Source organism: Chelonia mydas, chromosome 4 (genome assembly GCF_015237465.2).
Source record: "Chelonia mydas isolate rCheMyd1 chromosome 4, rCheMyd1.pri.v2, whole genome shotgun sequence".
Classification (NCBI taxonomy): domain Eukaryota; kingdom Metazoa; phylum Chordata; order Testudines; family Cheloniidae; genus Chelonia; species Chelonia mydas.
In genome coordinates this window covers 112,107,051-112,126,813 of record NC_057852.1, presented here as the reverse complement: position 1 = coordinate 112,126,813, position 19,763 = coordinate 112,107,051, and the positions used below count along the sequence as shown (strand labels likewise).

General features: G+C 42.2%; 1 protein-coding gene and 1 pseudogene across 2 annotated transcripts in view; one reads left to right on the top strand and one right to left on the bottom strand.

Annotated features, from left to right (window-relative positions):
• Nucleotides 1–19,763, top strand: part of C1QTNF7 (C1q and TNF related 7) — an 86,948-nt gene that overhangs the window by 29,063 nt on the left and 38,122 nt on the right. Inside the window, exon 1 of one of the 2 annotated variants that reach the window (XM_007055378.3) lies at nucleotides 6,215–6,454. The exons of the other annotated variant lie outside the window; for it this stretch is intronic. The gene's annotated coding sequence lies outside the window, so the exon portion shown is untranslated. Of the gene's footprint in view, nucleotides 1–6,214; nucleotides 6,455–19,763 lie in introns of those variants that run through there. 2 annotated transcript variants of the gene reach the window in all.
• Nucleotides 164–298, bottom strand: LOC114018363 (annotated as a pseudogene).

The window sequence follows — 19,763 nt, the reverse complement described above, 5'->3', positions numbered from 1 at the left end:
AAAGTAAAATTAAGAAAAGCAGCTCCCACCCTCCAGCAACTCCACTAAGAACAAAATACAAATAACTAACCCACAATAAATGAGAAATACATTAACGTTACAAACAAGACAGTAACACAACAATTATTTTTCACTTTCTTTTAACCAGAATATTCTGCCAGATGGGAAGTGCACCATTCCTGGAAGCACTGTAATACCAGGTTGATGCATGGAGTGGATGGAGCAAGCTCCTATTCCATCTCCCTGTTTCAAAAATCCATTTAATAAAAGGTGGTGTTTCGTTTTCCTCCATAAATATCAGATACTAAGATACAACCAAATCCTGAGCAAGGTTCTGAGCCTATATAAGGCGAGATTCCAGTAGAAGTGGTACAATTTCACTCAGCTGGAAAGCTAAGTCATAACCTGTGTGGGGGACTCTGAGCTATGGAAAATGCCTATGTGACAACTCTGCACATTCTGGGCCCTGCAGTAACTGTGAGGTTGAGGAAGCCTTCCCCCAGCCCTGCTGCATTTCAATGCATTTTTCTTCCTTTCATTCAGCCTTTGCTTCACTTCTGAGTATTTGGCCAATGGTCTCTGGAGTCATCACGATGTTACCAGAGAACAATCAAAAATATTGCAGCTGTAAGAATCCACCTACAATCCTGACGCATCTGTGAATGCACATATAATCCTTGCTAAAACAGTTGTCACTTTAAACCTAGCAATAAAATGCAGTCTGCTGTCTACTGTTCCTACCCAGACCTGAAGAAGAGCTCTGTGTAAGCCCAAAAGTTTGTCTCCCTTACCAACAGTAGTTGGTCCAATACAAGATATTACCTCACCCACCACGTCTCTCTAATATCCTGGGACTGACACAGCTACAACAACACAGCATACTGCTCCTACAGTGAGACAATCACGTACCATCATAGTGCAAAACAAAGCCCGCAGAATGCTTTTTCCAGCTTACACAGCTGTGTTATGGCTGATGCAGACTTGAGTACTGGGAACAAACTAACAGCATGTGCGCACATGCTCAAGGTGCATTGCACACTGAATCATTTCTCTTTACTAAAAGCAGAATCCTTGGATTAACAATAGAAGCACACTTGTGGCTAGCTGGCTCTGAAACTGGTTGTGTGCTCCAGAGATTTGTACTGAAAATGTAATTATAGAACAGAATCGGATTTAGTTTTCAATAGTGCTTTATTCTCAGAATCTCAAAGTCCTTTACAAGGTATTGGATAAGTGCTTGTGCAGCGACTGTCTAAACAAACAATTGCCACTCAGGACTAGCACACAGACTTCACTGGATGTTAAAGCCAGCATACTATAACATTAGGGTCAGTTCCTGAAACCTGAATTCATAAGCAGTCCTGTTTTGTTTAACATTGTTCATACAAACTACATCTCAAACACTCTATATACTAAAAATAAACAGAAGTACAGCTATGAAGCTGAATGAAAAATAATAGCACAGTTAAATTAAAATGCATGAACAAGGTAGAAAAGATATGTTTGCTGATGACAGAGGGCTTGTGTACACTTGAAACACTTCAGCGGCACAGCACTGAGGCTGCACCACTGTAGCACTTAAGTTTCAACACTACCTAGGCCTACAGGAGAGGTTCTCTGCCCCGAGAGGAGGTAGAAAGGTCAACGGAAGAATTCTTCCGTCAGCCTCGTACTGTCTACTCCAGGGTTTAGGTCATCTTTACTGTACTGTTCAGGAGTGTGGATTTTTCACACTCCTGAATGATGTATCTGGATCAACCTCACTTTCTAGTGTAGACCAGATCTTAATAAAGAGGAAGAGTCTGAGGCAGAGTGACTCAGGAAGACTGTTCCAGATGTCAGGAGCTGCAGAAGAGAAGGCTCTTGCAGTAGCAGTGGAAAAACTAGGTGAAGGGGCTGAGAGGAGTGAGAGCAGAGCTAGGGGAGTGAAGGGGAGATCTGAAACAAGATCCATTAGGTAGTATAGGGCTAGCCCACGAAAAGTGAAAAACAAAGTCGGAACATTTGAACTGGACCCTGAAATGAATGGCAACCAGCGGAGTAATTTGAGGACAGGGATGATGGTGGTGTACTTCTTTGTATGTCTAAGAAGGAAGACAGCAGGTTAGGCAATATAACTGGAGTGTAGCGAATGGAGATGTGAGGTGGGAGCACACAGGGAGAGGATTTGCAATAGACCCTGTGAGAGTTAATGAAGGCATGGATGATGAATTGATCACGGAACTGTTGCAGGTTTGGTAATAAAGACTTGCCCTATGAGGCAATAAGGTTATCAGGAGTATTACATTTATCACCTGCTCTTCTTGAAAAGTGCCAGAGGATCTTCGGGTCAGATTCTTAGCTGGTGTAACTCTATTTATCTCACAGAAATTAGGCTGATTTACACCATCTGAAAACCTGGCCCTTCAACTTGTACCTCAGTAGTCAATGGAAAAGGGTGAAAAGGACAGTGGTTTGTTTGTCTCATCCCTCTAGTGCAGCACTGTGGTGCCACTGCTGGGTATAAGCCCACTTCTTAGTGTGCAACTTGAACCAGGACCGTCTGAGATGATTTTCCTGTATTGAGATAGTTATTTGTATCCATACCAGTTTTAAAGTAACCCCCTAGCTGAAGAAGTATTGATTAGACTAAAAAGCCAACAGTTTTAAGTATATTCGCATTTCAACACACACATTCAGTGAATTATTGCATTTTGCTTTTTAAAGCCAGTAGGCAGATAAGAAGGGAAAGAGCGAAGCAGTGGAAAGAGATGAAAGGGAAAGGGTTGAAATGAGGAGACACTTAAAACCTAAAATTTACAAAATTTAAGAGAGGAAGTGGATATAAATGGAAACTATATTGGGGAGTGAGAACTCTTCTCTCATTCAACTCAATATATCATTGTTCAATAGCCAGCTATAACTGGAAAAGGCATCTCAATTACAAATAAACCAGGCTTTGAAGTTGTGCCTGTGTTTTAATGCCTTCAATAAAGTTTACAAATAAAAAAGAGACCACGACTGAAGTTCAAAGAAGATCTTGACAATCCAAATTTAAAACGTTTAGAAAGTTGTGGAGACCCTTTGACAACATTAAAGTGATGTCAGGTACTGGACGATTGAGCTCCTCGTAATTTTTCATTTTAATTTTTTTCTCAACAAAACATGATCTTTTTCTGAAATTGAAAATGTCCATAAAAAGCTTGCAGTTTTAAAAAAAATCTTTTTTTTTTCATTAAAACCAGAAAATTTGAAATGTTGATGTTTTGAAATTTTGGGGTTTGTTTTTGTTTTTCCCCTTTCTCTTTTTTTGCCACTGAATACAGTAGAATAAATGAGGACCAGCTGTTCTTTCTTTTTTCATTTCTTTTCTTTTGCTATTCTGTAGTTTATCAAAACTTCCTCAACTTTGGAAAAGTTACAGAGTGTCAAAAGGGAAAAGAAGTGGGAGGAAAGACCCTGGGGTATCATTCATTCTGTTGTATTCACTGGTAACATGAAAAGGCGGAAAACACCAAAAAACAAAACTTAAACATTTCAACATTTGAAAAGGTTTTGTTAACATTTTTGAAAAAACTTTGTCAGACAGTTTTACCTTTTTTGATCAGCTGTACAGTACAGTGAATGCAGGAGCTCTTCCTTCTACTTTCAGATGAGACTTGTCATTTCGATTGATTTTTCCAAAATCTTGAAAAGATGAATAAATATCATGTATAATAATTTTGTAGTTTAATGTTCTTCTTGTGATTTTGTGTGTGTATACCAAAAATGTACCAGGTACTTTGCAGCCAAAGTAGACTTCGTTGCTATATCATCTCTTCTACTTATGTGCCCTACCAGAGTGGTAGCTATGTGAAACAAGATATCAGAATGCTAACATAAAGAGACTTCTCTTCTCACATCAAAGGGGAAGATGCCTCTAATGTCAAGGATGAAGAAAGATACTGATATGACCCCCTCTTGCTCTTGGATAAACTATCACCGGTGGGGTCACTTTGAGAATCAAATATATCAAATGTAGTGAATGAAAATAAAGAAAATCAATGGGCTATGAGAACAACTTCAGTTTGTGATATGTTGGGTAAAACCCTGGCTCTAAGTCAATGGGAGCTTTGCCATTAACTTAAATGGGGCCAGGATTTCACCCATTGTCTTCTCGATCTTCCAGTCATTTTCAATGTTAATAGGATATGATGAAGTGGGACTTTTCTGTAATATTTTTGACACCTATGTGTGTCACAGTTTCCCCCTATATTTTGCATGGCTACCCAGTGGAGGAAATAGGATTGTTTGCTCTCATGGCAGATTCAGAGATATAGGTGTGTGTGTCACCTTCCTGTCTGGGTGGTATGAATAGAGTCATTAAGGGACTTGCTGAAACTGACCCAAATCAACAAGGATTCCTGGGGGAAGATGCAAACTCCATGACTCATGGATTGATACTCTCAGCAGGGAAGTTGAGCAGAAACCCCAGCTAGAGAACAAAGGACTGGAAGGTGTGAGGTGGGGCATAAATTGACTCTGGAAGGAACATGCAGCTCTCACCTGGGAACTGACAAAGGAATGAGGTCAGAGGGAGACTGAGAGCCTGAAAATGGAGTTCACTACAACTTGGCAGGGGCTCTGGGATGACCAGAATGGACTATGCTTTAGCTTCCATTTCTCTATGCTAACCTAAGGATTTCCTGTGCTGTGTTCCAGTTGACTAATATACCCTACCGTTTTGAAAATGCTCCTTGAGTGTCATCATGAATACTTGGTGAGGTTCATTAATCCTGAAGTGGATACAAGTCTCTCTACCAGTAGGCTTTGCTGTCTCATCTGGACTTGCTAAACAGAGCTCATGAGGTTCCTCCGAGAGACTGTTCCAAAGCTGGGGGAATAGCACCGGTCCTGTGGATCATGGTATAGAAACTGTACATATGCTTTGAAAATAGAATAGATTCTCTGGTCTGTAAATTGTTCTACATCTGCCCAAATACGGCCTGAAATGCATGGTGGGCCGAATCCTGGCCCTGCTGAATTTAATGGCAGAATTCCCATTGAGTTTAATGGAAACAGGATTTCATTCACTCTGTATACTGTAAAAGCCGATGAGGGTGACATTCACCCCTGTGCACAGAGCAGCAGAAGAGGGACCACATACATCCCTCTTAAGACCTCAAAATAGGGCATAAGTGGAGTTGAAGTGTTGCCTGTGCCTTGTATTCGCCTTTTGCACAATGGCATGTTTCACCTTTAAGAATTATTAACATGAGTTAGGGTTTGTAGGAGGGAGGCTAAAACAGGTGTGTTGTTCAGCACCACAGTAAAGATATAAAGGGAGAGTCAGAATGGGTTCTTGCTTATAAAAACAATTACTATTACAGAAATGGTGTTTTCCTTACTCCTTTATTTATATTATATTATATTATATTTATATTTATTATATACTGGAAGGAAAATCTCACTGAACAGGCATCTGAAAGACTAACGTTTAAAATGAGGAACTGACCTGGAATGTTTTAATACTATTTGCCCATTGTTTTTTGCAGATCTTCCCTCGAAGAGCATGGATCTTCTTTCTACTCAAAGCTTATAGCTAAATATTTTGGTCTGGATTATTGTCTTTTGCTTGATACACAGTCTAACCATTTGCTCCACTGGCACTTGCTCCAAATGCTTGTCTTGTTGTTTTACAAAAGCTATGGATATTTTTGAAATGGCAAACAAACAAAAAAGAGAAAAAAAGGAAAAAAAACCTCATTTTTGGAGAAGGGAGAAATCTGTAAAAGACTGCTCCCAGGCTATGTATGATATCATGAATGCCACGTTTAAAGTCTGGGTTGTACTTACCGGCTAAGATATTGAAACTCCTAGAAAATCCAGGTTTATAACAGAAAAGCAACAGTAACCTGTTTAGGACTATTAATGAGAATAAACGGAAGGCGCAGAATCTGAAAACCCTCAGGCTTGGGTATTTGTGAAATCAAAGAAAGGAGGTTGTTGCATTTGTGAACAAAATAAAAGCTGAAAACATGCACAATGCAGTTACCCCAGTGTGTCTCTGCAGGAAGTAGTGTTCATATAACTTACCAATGTTTAAAATGTCATACCACAGTTCCTATGCTAAAATTGTTCATTCTTATGTTACTGCTCAAATATGCACTGAGGAGTGGGCCAACAGATATAGTAGATTTATTCTAGTTGCCAAGGTCAAGGATTCTTTTTTTTTATTCAACCAGCAGGGAACTCTTTCCTCAGTAACAACTGATAGACTGTCTGCTTTGCATTCTGTTGTCAGTGTGCACCACTGATAAAAATAAAAAAAAAGTACGTGAGAATATTTTTAAAGGGGAATCAGGAAATTACTTATCAATCTGAAGCACCAGACAGTTATGTATAGTCTTCGGTGCCAAAGTTAGGGGGTTTTCAGTACAACATCTGCATTCACTATAATTCAGAGACTCCAGCTGCTGGAAGCTCTTGCAAGCATGTAAGTAAAGGGCTTCATTTCTCTGAAGCAAACTTTCTTTATTCTCTTGCCTCATAAAGATGCTTAAGCAACCCAAATTTCAAATGGGTTTGGTTATGCTATGTCTGTTTTTATCTAGCAGTGTTGCACTGAATAATGCATGCCCGTGCGCATGATAAATAACTTTGCATATTCTAAGAATGAATTGTGTGTGAACTGTGATAGGAGCAGAGTCTGTACGCTGATCAATCTCTCTTTGCTTTTAAGTTCACTGAGAGTTCTGTTCTCCATTTATGATCGGCATGGAGAATGATTCAGTTTCTTTGATTCCATACCATGTTTTCAAGGACAATGTGAAGCTGACAGCAAAATGTAAAACCTGTGTAAATAAGAGTGATTAGTAGAAAGCAAGTGTTCACAGAAATGTCAGAGTCCAGTAGCATGGTATGAACTGCATTGAACAAGGGTTATTGGTGTGAGTTACATGTTGTAGCCATTAGGTTTGGGTGGGCACTGACTGTTCAGCAAAAAGAACATGAAAAGGCATTATCAGACACTTTTGGATGCTTGATAAAAGCTCGTCTCATTTTTCTTGTTCGTATTTAAGTTCTGAAGTAGTCATTGTTGTGGAGTCATTTGAGGGGTTGGTTTTTTTGTTGCTCTTCCAGATTCAGCGTAGTGCAGTCACATATTTTATTAACATTGAGCCAGATCCCACAGTTCCTCCATATTCTTAACTCAGGGTAAAATCCTGCTGACATCAATATGCCAAAGTAAGGACTAGAGGGTCTGGCCTGTTCTTGTATTGATTTCATACCTGCAGATAATAAGAAGTGTGAATGATGAACCATTGTTGTGTTCAAAGGTTCCCAGAATTAAATGTCTTTATTAAGCAGGGCAGATTTAGTTTCATGTGAAATCAAAAGTTCAGTGGTTCATCAGAAGCCTGTCCAAAACTTCACGATGTCTCCTCTCATTCAGACTCCCAGCTCCCTGCAGGTTTGCTAAAGCACCCTGTCCTTCCGACTTTCATCTCTCCTTCCCTCCCAGTGCCCGTCCATCAGTACCTTGAGAGAGGCCTCTCCCTCCATTCATGCAACACTCTGAAAGGCACAAGGCCCTGGAAATCTGGCATCTTCCCACCTTGCGATACTGGTTATCATTATTTATCATTTGTTACCACAGTAACCCATTGTGCCAAGTGCTCTGCAGATGCAAAGAGATTGCCCCTGCTTCAAAGAGCTTGTTGCCATTCCCAATCCTTCCACAAACCTTAGTTTCTTCTTTCTCTCCCCCTATGACTGTTCTTTGCTTTTAGAGACAGGGAAGTTATGGGGGTGAAGGAAGTACAAGGGCCTGATCCAAAGAATACTGAAGTCAATGGAAAGACACTCTGACTTCACTGAGGTTTGAATCAGGGCTTCAAATGTATGAATGGGTTGACTGGAGAGCTGAGGTTGAAGGTAAAGCTGTGGAGAGTTAAGCTGAAGGTAAAACTCTGTTTGACTGGAGTGGGAACAGGATGCGGCTCAGTGTGAGAAAGCTTGCAGGGTGGGAACAGTAGCATATTAGAAGGTTATAGGGATAATAAGGAGTTATTAGATAGAGGTGGGGATGCCAGAAGATTCACCGGAAAGGCAGAAGTCTCAGTCATTCAGGGAGTAGTGGGAAATGTTTACAAATGTTCTGAGTATGAAAAAACATTCAGGTTCAAATTGAAGATGAGATTCTTTTATTTCCTTTTCTTGCTCAGTTTCATGGCCAACTCATCCCTAGTCAGAAAAGTATTACTCCAGTAAGAACATAGGTTGTATTTTCAGAATCTGTGTGTGTTCATGTGTTTTATTAGTCTCTTGGCAGCAAATACATCTTCTGAGCAGAAAAACTTTCTGAAACTTTCATAGTCTGTTGCTTTGATGCAGCAGATGTCTATGATAAGCAGATGGTTATAGCTTTGGATTTTTTTTAACATCTTCAAATATTCTGCTGTGTATTTTTTCTATGAGCAGGAATGTATGGGGTCTCACCATACAGAACTGATCCAGTGAATGAAGAGCATCTATGTCTGGGTGCATGATGTCATTTCCTAGCCCACAAACTCATAAACCGCATGTCATCTAAGATGTTTTGTTGTGGGCTATTTTTGCCCCATTACTCAATCTGTGTAACATTTTCAAGTTAGAAACTGAGTGCCAAATTCTGTTTTCAGATGCACAAGTCTGGTGCAAGCTTAGTCAATGCAAGCAATCAAAGTGAGGAGTGAGTGGAGTTGCAGCAGTATAACTGCAGACTGAATTTTGACTCTGATGTATATGTAGTAAAAAGGCTGAAATTTCATTATGGTAAAATTTCTTAGACAAAATAATGCAGTGCCTGTGGCAATACCTAAGACGTTTGCGTTTTTATTCTAAAACCTTATTTTCAAGAGCTGCGATATCTATGAAATCTGCTCTGTGAGTAATCTGAGAATGTAAGATCTTAGCCTAGAAATAGATTTTGGAACATAAGTTGGAAATATAAGGGTGAGATCCTGGCCCCACTGAAGTCCTTTCTCCTTCCCACCCTTCCCCCACTTTCAGACTTAAACAGGGTTGTTATTTTTTTTTATGGAACTCTGCAGACAGCCTGTGACATGAGAATATTGTTTAAAACTGAATTAGTTGATTTTAGAACAGATTATTGCATATGTACAGTAGATTTTTAAATTAAAAATAACATAAGAATTGTTACCAACATGGATTTAATACTCATGGAAAGCATCAGCATTGACCTGCTAGAGTATAAGAACCTCATTCTGATTAATGGTTTGGGATTTTTCAATTACAATGCCATCAGGACTTCATACAATGGAAAGCTGATACTGTCTATTGCTGATAATTGCTTCCTGCAGGGGTTTTTGCATCTTTCTCTTGAACAGCTGGGACTGGCCATTGTCTCAGACAGGGTACTGGCCTAGACCGACCGTTGGCTTTTCCCAGGTGGCAATTCCTATGTCTTTATTTTGGAAGCCTTAAGATCTATTTTGTGTCTGATACTGTCGGGAAAAAATATAAATAAAAACAGATCTAAGTAGGTTTCGTCCTGATGGCCCACAATGACTATTATTACTAGATGACACAAAGGTTAGGAATTTGTATACCAGGTGGGAGAGAAAAGGAGTACTTGTGGCACCTTAGAGACTAACCAATTTATTTGAGCATAAGCTTTCGTGAGCTACAGCTCACTTCATTGGATGCATACTGTGGAAAAGTACAGAAGATCTTTTTATACACACAAACCATGAAAAAATGGGTGTTTACCACTACAAAAGGTTTTCTCTCCCCCTGACCACACTCTCTTACCAGCAGGAGAGTGGGGTGGGGGGAGAGAAAACCTTTTGTAGTGGTAAACACCCATTTTTTCATGGTTTGTGTGTATAAAAAGATCTTCTGTACTTTTCCACAGTATGCATCCGATGAAGTGAGCTGTAGCTCACGAAAGCTTATGCTCAAATAAATTGGTTAGTCTCTAAGGTGCCACAAGTACTCCTTTTCTTTTTGTGAATACAGACTAACACGGCTGTTACTCTGAAAAGTGGGAGAGAGTTGGCTGAAATATGAGACTCTTGGGATGCTTTTCTCTTTTAAATTGTGACTGTTTAAAGGCTGTGAACACGTTAATGCACTAAACATTCCAGGTGGCACTCTGCTACCTGACAGCGACATTGTTTGCAGAAAGGACCTTTTAAATAAATCCTGTTAATCTACTTTTGGGGACATGCCAAACTTCTTTCATGTCAGTCTGCATTCTAACAGATTAAGTCAAAATTCTGTTTCCCGTGTAGAGCCCTACTGCACAGGTATCTATTTTAGGTACTCATATGACCCCCACTCCCATTTCTGTAGTATTTGAGCACCTCATAATCTTTAATGTATCTATTCATATAACATCCCAGAGTTTACAGATGGGAGAACTGAGGCAAGACTAATTGTTATGCCAAAGAACTCTCTGGGGGAATAGGGATTTGAATCTGGGTCTTCTGAATCCCCAGATAGCACCCTAATCATTGGATCATTCTTCCTCTAGGTATAGCATGCTCTGAGCATCATTGGAACTACCAATAACCTCAGTGGGAGTCAAGTGCACTATCACTTGATTTTTGGGGCCCAGCTTGAAGTGAGATAGAGGGGGCCCTAGGCAGAGCTGGGTAACTTGCATGGCACTGCAGGTGGGCATCTTGGATCTGCTTTTGTTCTCTTAGGGAGTGGATTCCAAGGGTTTGCCTCTGGGGAAGATTATACCCCCGACATTCATCCCTTCAGTTGGTGTAAAAGAGTCAAACTGCAGAGTTCTCTGCTATGGTGAATGTTGTCATCACACAGATCATTCTCCCCCAGAATCTAATGGTCTTTGGAGGATCTTGGCTCATGAAGAAGCTGTCAGATGGCGTGTGGAGGCCCAGCGTGGCACCACAGTAATTGGGGAGAGGTGTGGTTAGTGGGATCCCTGTGGTAGGCAGAGTGACAGACGGTCCTGTTGGCTTCTCCATACTGCTATGACAAGATTTGTCCTGCACTCGCTCTAGCCTGATGCCTCCCAGGAGTGCTCTCAAGTCGACTGAGGGCTCTCATACAAATGCTGCAGTTTAATTTTGGATTACTTTGAACTTCTAATAAATCTAAATGCCCTTTTTTTTTTTTTTCCAAACTTGATGTGAAAGACAATTAAGTCCCACCAGGTCTACAAAGAGTCCCATGAATCTGCTCACTGTGTGGTACTTCACTTCCTGTGGGTTTTCCCATGGAAGGGGCAAAATGGCCCTCTGGTATCTCAGCATTAAGAAGGAGCTTTTCAGTGTAAGATTTAGCCACATGAACTCTTCCAACTTTTAATTAACTTCGCTTGTGTAGTCAAAGCCACTATGTACATCACACTAAAAACTTGTCCTTGTGGAGTTTCACCTTCAGATAAGCCTGCGGTCCTCTGTTACGGCTAGGTTTTAGGTATTTCCTTCTTGCGGTGCTGGAGTATTTTCTACATTATTAGTGTCTTTTTCCTAAAGTGTCTGTGTACTACATATTATAGCCGTGCATCATTTCCCTGTAGCTTTGAGAATCAGTATCTTTTGTGATGGTGTTTAGCACTGCTCTTGAAGTTCACGTGGTAATGCAGACTTCATGCTTGGCTAGTTTTTGCTTCATATGGCTTCTACCATCTTGTCTACATTGCTGCCAGTGTTTTCTATCACCTCCACAGGGACACCAGACGCATCTAACGGCTCCATCTTCAGTTTCCAAACTGAAACAAACTATGGAAAGCAGCCATGTGTTGTTCAGATGCTGCGGGGAGAGGAAGGGAGATTGTTTCTTGCTCAATCAGTTCACTCACTGAGAATTTCCTTTGTCTCAAATTACTGTCACTCTTTTGTCCCTATTTTTTCTAGACCTAATTATAACATTTAACTATAACTGAAGAAGACAAGGAAAGAACACTTTGAAAACAAGTGCTAGTATGTAGTGAGGGACAGTAGAGCTTGCTCCCAACTGAAGAAATAAGACAAGAGGGAAGAAGAATTTAAATGCTGCGGCCATTCAAAAATTAGCAAAAAGCCAGGTACATGCTCCTACCCCAATCATGCATACGCGGATACAAGGTATAATGTACTAGTGTAACCTCACAGCACAGCAGCCTTCCCAAACTGAAAACTAGCAGGGATAAAAGTACTTCTGTACTTTGGCTCTTAATTCCATTAGTTGCGTTTCCAACGTTGAGTAGTTATTTTGATTTGTGCTTCATAGCATAGCTGATTTTTTCCATTTATAAGGATTCATCTTGTAAATTGTTACATGGATTCATAGTACATGCACTGAGCAGTGCAATTAGGCTGGAGTGTTGGAATATATTACCTTGTTTGTTTCTCACTATGATTATTCCAGCTGTTTTTTGTCACGGACTTTTTCCAAGTGTAACCGGCCCCCCCTTCTGTTCACCATTCCAGTTTGAGGTTGTTCAAGATAGCAGTGTTGCCAATTCTCATGATTTTGTCACGAGTCTCATGATAATTATTCTTTTCCTTAAAGTCCAAGCTCTTGGAGTCAAGTAGATATGTGACGATTTCAGCCTTCATTCTTAAAGAAAAAGTAAGTTTCTAGTTCTCTTGGCTGTGGAGAAAGCTTCAAAATGTGAACCCAGTGCACCCTAAAGGCTCAAGCAGCAGAAGGCAAAAAGAACACCAGATCTATTATTTTTACATGATCTCATGATTTTAAAGCCAATCTTACAATTTTTGGTGAGCCTGACTCATGATTTTTCAACATTTCAACATTTTGAACCGAACACCCAGTCAAAAAGGGACCCGCCCCAGCCTAGTGAAAATGAGCGAGGGTGGGGGAGAGCGAGCGATGGAGGGAGGTGGGATGGAGTGAGTAGGGCGTGTCCTCGGAGAAGGGGCGTGGCAAGGGTGTTTGTTTTCTTCGGTCAGAAAGTTGGCAACCCAACCTTGTGGCTTTTTGCATAACTTTGGGAAACCAAGCCTGAGGCTCCCCAGTGTGCTCTGCGTTATGTGTCAATGCATATTCACCACAGACCGGACCCACTGAGACAAACCACCAGGAATAAAGTTGTATTCCATAAGGACAGGGCCGGCTCTAGGTTTTCTGCTGCCCCAAGCAAAAAAAATTTTGGCCGTCCCCGACCTCCCACCCTTTTTTTTTTGGCTTTTACACGTTTGCACTTTGCAATTTTTTTTGTTTTGTTTTGGGTTTTTTTGACTGTTTAACATTAAAAAAATGAAAACAGAAAATTTGTACTGAGTGAAATAAAACAATTTCCTACTAGTGTATTCATTTAATTTTAACAAAATCACAATTACAAACAATTTGGGTTCAACTATACACTGTAATGAAAAATGTTAGTGTCTTCCGGTGTGCCCAGTTTCTCATAAATTAAAAGAATTTATATGAACTGAATTTTTCTGGTTTTTATACTTGTGTAGTCTTTTAATAATTCAGTGAAATCTAAATTTTGCGCAATGGTACTTCCAATTGAAATTAATGCGAGTCCTGACAAACGATTTTGAGACATGGTGGACCTCAAATAATTTTTTAGTAATTTCAGTTTTGAGGAATTTGCGCTCACCAGAAGCCACTGATACAGGTCATGTTAAAAGAATGCGTAATGCTATAGCAGTGTTTGGAGTGAGGTGCTCTGGGCTGTACATCCTGCCGGTAGGCCCCCAACCCGATCTCAGACCCAGCCCCACCTCTGCAGAGGGGACTAACCGGCTGGGGGGCGGGTCAGCTGTGGGGAGGGGGGCGGACCAGGGGCGCCTGCCCAGCGCCGAGCTGCCCGGGGCAGCGGGTCCCTTACTGGCCGCAGGTCCTGCCCCGATCCCGGGCTCCACTCGGCTCCGGCTCCTCTACCGCTTATAACACGTGTGGCAGGGGCGGGCAAGGAGGGAGGAGATGCATCGTCCGCTCCCCCAGTGGTGGGGGGCCAGGGCAGGGACTGCCCCCGGGCCGGGACCCCCACACTGAGCCTGCCGCCCCACCCCACGCAGGGGTTCATTGGTTGACTGAGTGGGGCCGGGGGGGAAAAAAGGCTGGTCGGAATGCTGCGCCCGGAAATGTGCCGCCCCAAGCACGTGCTTGCTTTGCTGGTGCCTAGAGCCGGTCCTGCGTAAGGAAACACAGAATAGGATTACAGTCCAGCAGCTTCCTCTCTGCTTGCTTGCGTGATGCTCCCAGCTTCCGTCAGTGCTGAGACTTTCTGCGGGAAGGGCAGAGGGGACTTCCTGGCAGGAACCAGGGAGCTCTCATACCATGCAGTAGTTTGTAGTCCACAACTTGTAGTTCCCCCTGCTGCTGCTGCTGAAGAACCCTGGCCATTGGGCTACACCATTAATAGCAATGCCACAACACTAATGGGTAAATCTGGTGTGTTCAACAGGGAGCTGTGTTGGTGGCTAAGATTTATGCTATACTACTAAGCAGTGTGCTCAGATGAGCACCACAGAAATATTTATAAATAAGTAAGTGCACCAATGAAGAATGGAGCTCCAGCTAATAAGAGGGTGTGAATGATCTTTTCAATTGTTCTGGCCTTGTCAGCCATTAAAATAATGTGAGGAGTTTACAAACTAAAATGCTATACTAGATGCTAGAAAGGAAGGATGGCCTTGTTGTTATGGCAATGAGCTAGGACTCAAGAAGCCGGGGGTCAATTCCAATGTCTGCCACAGATTTCCTCTCTGACCTTGGGCAAAGTCACTTAATCTTTCTGTGCCTCAGTTCCCTGTGAATAACAGTAGGGGAACAATGTCTCCTTTCTCCCACTCTTAGACTGTCTTGTCTATTTAGATAAAAGGTACAGAAGAGCCTGTGGGAGTTTGAGGTGCAGGAGCTATCTACAGAAGAAAATTGGAGTTTTTAGGCAGGCAGGGCTGGATGAAGGATGGAGCAGTATAAAGAACGGAGCAAATCCATGTGACACCTGGAGTTTCTCCAGAGAGGCTGGGTTGCCAAACCATGTCAGAAAGTACCAAATAAATGAATAATGAAAAACCTTACACAGATAAAACATAAAGCCAGCTGTGTGACCTCTGTTGGTGGGGGGGAACACTTTAAAACCTTGCTTAAAAGAGGCCAGCCCTGGGACTCTTCAAATGTCAGGAAGGAGCATCAGAGACACAGGAGCAAAAGTACAAACACTTCATCTTGCTAGACCTCTGCAAAAAGGCTCTATGGATCTGCAAACCTAAGAGGAAACATAGTGTAGGGTGCCTAAAGTTTGGTGTGATACTTAAAGGTTGAGCCCTTGAATGCTTCCAAATTTAAACCACAAGCTGAACTCAGTTCACTCAACAATAGGCAGCTAAAGCAGTGGGCAAAGAGCAGACTTTCGGACAACCAGCATAAAGCACATTACAGCAAACAAACAAAAAACTCTGATTCTGCTAATTTTCAGGTTTTATCTGGGTTCTTCCAACAACTGCATGAGTAGGTGGTTACCTGCAGTATTACTGTTCTTAGGTATTACCTGGTTCTAGTGTGTTTTATTAACTGTTCAGCCCTGCTGCAAATGGATGAAACAAGGTTTCTGTCTTGTTAGGCCACACAGGGAAAATGCTTCCCCAAATGCACATTTCAAATGACGGAAGTGTGCACAAAAAAGTTTTGAATTGCAGGGGTTGGAGAGAAGGAATTCTTCATCTCAGGCTGCGTAGCCACTGTACAGCCGCTGCTGGAGACTGGAGGTTGCAACAGCTCCTGCGACATGGGAGGCAATGGCCAGTGGTTCTCTGCAGCAGTGGATTCACCTGTCTGGCTCCCAATCAGCTGTGCTCCCCAATGCTCAGTGTGGACTCCCCACATCCTGCCCCCTTGCTTTTGCAGTGGAATTACACTGTCTTCTGCATCTGGAGAGAGGAGTGAAACAAGACTTTCCTTTATGAGATTAGATAAGTTTCTTTGATTTGCTGACGTGTTCAAGCATTTGCTGCAGCAGTCAGTGAGGTATCTTTTGCTTCAGACTGGTTACTTTAAAACCAATTAGCCTAATTCATCTAGATGCTGATGATTACTCAAGATGTAGTGTTAGCACTACCAGGATCTTGGATTGGTTTCAAATCAGTGCTGGACTCAGAGCTCCTCTCATCTGAGCCCTGTTTCAGAGACATGCCAGGTAAACTGGGCTCAAGAGATTAGATTAAATTTGTTGGCTGTGTTTGTGAAGCGTTCTTGGAGTAAGAACAGACAATCCATCTAGAAGACATGCATAAATGATCAAGTAGTTGAATCTAAGTCACCCAACAGAGATGACTGTTACTTCCAGGCCAACTGCTGATACAATTCCCAAGTCAGAGATTGACAAAGAAAGGGGTTGACTGGTGGAAAGCAGTGAACAGAAAGAAGGAGTGAGAAAACAACATTGCTGATAAATGAGCAGGATGGCCGGACACAGGTGGAGCAATAATTCAAGAAGCACCCGAAGGAACTGCACTGACAAGGCCAGGGGGAGGAAATGGTTGTTTTGTTTACTGGGGCATAAGACAAATGACAGCAAGCTCAGTGCATTTGGCAATGGATATCATGTATTGCCAGTACACTAGAAATGAAAGTATTAACCCTTTTGGAATAGCTTTAATACATCAAGTAAAATAAACCTTCGGCAAGGCTGTGAGCAGGAGGAGATTGCCAATGGTTTTTATGTTTTGCCCTTTGATTTAACAATAAAAGAAAATCATGCCAGGTCAGGTCCTTAATTGTACATATTTCCTGCCTTCTCTGGGTGGGTGTGTAAGGAAAAAGGTGAGGGAGCCTCTTCATCCCCTACAAACAGTCAGGCAAGACACCTCCATAGAGCCTGATTCATCACTGCCTTGTACTCTGTGTTGTCACTTATACCCATGCAAAGGGAGTGCAAAATGCTACTAGCCTCGCATGCCACACCCAGGTATAAATGACTACACAAGGGGCAGGCAACAGTGAATTGCACCCACAGTGCACAGGTGTGTGCTGGAGAGTGCAGCCAGGAAATGCACCAGCCTGCACAGCAAATCCACAAAAGGGTAAAGTATATAGCTAAGGAGGTGTTCCTAGGTCCCCAGCCCAGCTAGCATATACACTCCCTGCAGGAGTAAAGCACAAGCAAGGAGATGTATGTTGTTCATTCCTGTGTCCTAGGCCTCTTGGAGAAATCTCACCTTCACGAACAGGATTCCTCAAGGAGACAAACAGCTCTGTCCCCCTTTCCTGCCCTGGCCAGGGCAGGGGTTGGCCTTTTGTATTTTTGAACAATAATAGCTTCAAGCAAAACAAATTTTCTGTCACTGAAATCTTTTTCAGACTCTTGTGCAGAGTCTTAGAGTTGAAGACAACATCATCCTTGTCCTTGTTTCTTATCACTTCCTACCTCTCCCCATTTCTTCTCACTGTTCCTTTCATTTTCTTCTCTCACTCTCAGATTTGAGTCTTCTTCCATGCTACCCACTATGCCTAGGGTGGCCTCCCAGTGAGCTAGGCAACCTATCAGTCTTTACTCAAGTCTCTATATTCACAGTGTGTGTGCCTCACGGACACTAACCCATATCATGATATTACCATAACTACGCCAATATATTAATTTTTTTACCAGTGCCTTTGCTATCTGTCTTTCTTTAGACTGTAAGTTTCTCTGGGAAGAGACCATGTCTGTATTTATGTCTTGTACAGCAAAGATTTCGCTGTCAGTGCTTAACTGACAATAATCACTGTATTCCCATAGAATCATAGACTCATAGAATCATAGAATATCAGGGTTGGAAGGGACCTCAGGAGGTCATCTAGTCCAACCCCCTGCTCAAAGCAGGACCGATCCCCAACTAAATGCTCAGAGGTGATCTCTTAAGAACAGATCTGAAGCACATTGGTGGGGAAATTTTGCACTGCTGCTCCCCATGCACCATTTGTTCTATTGACAAATGGAGGACTTCAAATGCAGATGCAGTCAGCCTGGTATTTTCATGGATTTATTTATGAGAGGTTCCTATAAAATATATCTGGGTGGAGAAGGGAGTTTAAAAACATTGGGCCAACTTCTACTCCATTACACTAGTCTACATCTGGAATAATTCCATAGAAGTCAGATGAGTTACTCTGGATTTATACCAGAACATAATTTGGTCCACTGACTTTATTACATCCAAGCAGAATGTCGTATTAATTAATTCTTATTATTACTTATTTTATTATATCCCAGTGGACATGGATATGGTATAGTATGTACTATAACCTACTTGAATGTTTAATGTCAATTGTGTAATATTGTCATTCAGCAAGAGTTATTTGAAAAAGTCTGTCTATAATTACCTTAAGGTTTGATACTGCTGCCCAGCAGCGTAGTATCTGCGCACCTCCACGTAAATTCTATAACTGCAGAGAAGTCCCTAGTGGACTTCATGGAGTCTCTGGCACTTCTCCTTTTTCAGGGTCAAAATTGTGCTTGAGGTTGCATTTAGTTTAGATTTGTTATTGTTGTTTTCAGCTTTTGTTAATTTTGTCTTATTTTCTTCAAAAAAGCTATTACATACAGAAATATTTTAAACAGAAATGTTGAAAAAATACTCCACAATGTGCAATAGTTTCGTGATTATTTTTAATTCTTGGTGAGAACCAGTTTAGAGCCAAAAGTGAACTATTCTATCGTCCTTACAAAACTGATGTACACAAAACTCTGGTCTGCTGGTAATAATGTATCAACCATTTTGGCAACTTGCTAATAATATTTAAAAAAAAAAGGGTTACAGTAAATGTGCAGATGGGGGTGAGTTAAATATTAAAAGTAGTTTTACTGAAAAATCAGCTGTATGACAACTGTTTACGTAACAAATTATCATGTGGAAAAATGCCCTGAGTTGATGTTGATTAGGCTCATTTGGATACTATCCATGCTGTTTAAGATGACTCAAAAAGAACAACCATTATCCAAAGTCTACTGAAGTCAGTAGAAGGACACTCATAGACTTCAGTGCACTTTGGATTAGACCTTATATGACCAAAGCTTGCACATCTGTGCAAAGTATCATACTCATTTGGTAAACTGAGGCAAGGAGCCTCTAGTTACTGTCAAAGGGTCACAAAACAATTTAATGACAGAGTCCAAGACGAGAACCTAAGAGCCTTGTCTCACAGGCAGAGTCATCCCTTGGGTATCGTGAATCGGGGCGACCGCCCCGGGCCCCGTGCTGTGTGGGGTCCCATGCTAATTTTGAGGAGGCAGGCAGGGAGGTGAGGCAGGAGGCGGGTAGGCAAGTGGGGTGAGGAGGCAAGCGGCAGGAGGGCTGGGGGGGGCGAGAGGAGCCCCCTTACCAAACCCTCCCCCTCCCCCCAGCGCCTCCTGCCCACTGGCAGGCCCCTCCCTCTCAGCGCTTCCCCCTCCCTCTCAGTGTCTACCTTGGATCAGGTGTTTTGCGGCATCAGGAGGCGCTGAGGGGGAAGGGAGGGGAGCAAGGGCTCAGTGTGCTCTGGGGAGGTGGCAGAACTGGGCAGGGCAGGGGCAGGGAAAGAAGGGGTCGGAACGGGAAGGGGCGGCATGGGGCGAAGCAGGGGTGGGAAGAAGCAGGGCAGTGGTGGGACTTTGGAGGATGGGGTGAAGTGGGGGTGGGGCCAGGGCAGGGCCCATGGGGAGCACCCCCAGGCAGATTAGAAACTCGGTGCCTATGTCCCAGGCCCTGTACCCCTCTAGGAACGGCCCTGCTCACAGGACTGTGGTCTTGTCACAAGACAACACTATCTTATTATAGTAGTATACAACTTTACACAGTGGTCTGTCGTACTACAGGGACTAAATGTCCCTTAAGAAATTAACTAATCTC